The sequence below is a fragment of the Myotis davidii genome, unplaced genomic scaffold, assembly GCF_000327345.1.
Source record: "Myotis davidii unplaced genomic scaffold, ASM32734v1 scaffold207, whole genome shotgun sequence".
NCBI classification, from domain to species: domain Eukaryota; kingdom Metazoa; phylum Chordata; class Mammalia; order Chiroptera; family Vespertilionidae; genus Myotis; species Myotis davidii.
In genome coordinates, this window is record NW_006298349.1 from 1,587,486 (window position 1) to 1,588,597 (window position 1,112).

Consider the following 1,112-nt stretch of genomic DNA (forward strand, 5'->3'; position numbering starts at 1 on the left):
GAGATTTGGGACCACACACATCAGTTGAGGGGCAACAGATGTGGACGGCACAGGTCTGAGGGAAGAGCAAGACATGTTAAGCTTGAGATAAATACACTGTAGACTCCCAAGTGGTGATGGGTTGTATATGGCTCTGAAATTCAGGGAAAGAACTGGACTGGAGATACAGAGTTGACAGTTGTCAGCATCTAGATGGGTCTTTAAAACCACGAGATAGGCCTTGACCGGTTTGGCTCGGTGGATAGAGTGCCGGCCCTCAGACTGAAGGGTCCCGGGTTCAATTCTAGTCAAGGGCATATATCTTGGTTGCGAGCTCAATCCCCAGTAGGGGGCATGCAGGAGGCAGCTGTTCAGTGTTTCTCTCTCATCAATGTTTCTAACTCTCTATCCCTTTCCCTTCCTCTCTGTAAAAAAATCAATAAAAATCTATTAAAAAACAAACAAACCATGAGATAGAATGAGATCACCAAGGTGAGGGTAGGTGGAGGGGCCCAGCCCTCCAACATGAGCAACTCCTGAACAAGAGGAGGAATCAGTAATGGAGACAAAAGGAACAGTCAATGAGGTCAGAGGTGGGTGAGCGAGCTGGTGTCCTGAAAGCCATGTGGTGACAGTGACTTTAGGAGAAAGAAGAGTATGTCAAAGACACAGAGGTTGACCATGGGTACAACTCCGTGAAGGTCACCTCTGACCTTGCCGAGAGCAGCTCCCACGAAGGGTAGAGGCAAAGTGGGTCCTAGCAGGCATAGGAGAGAAGGGAGAAAAGAGACAAAGCAGGCAGCTGGCAGGTTTTGCTGTAAGAAAAGCAAATAAACAGGAAATCACTGAGAGGGAAAGTAGTCACAAGGTTTTGGAGTGTTTTAAAGGCAAATTATTTTATACTATCATATGTGACGAGGTTTTTTTATTGAGATAAAATATATATAATGTGAAACAGCCCCTGTGAGGTTGAAACGGCCCCTGTGAGGCTGAGACAGCCCCTGAGAGGTTGAAACAGCCCCTTTGAGGTTGAAACGGCCCCTGTGAGGCTGAGATGGCCCCTGAGAGGCTGCGACGGCCCTTGTGAGGTTGCGACGGCCCCTGTGAGGCTGAGAAGGCCCCTGTGAGGCTGA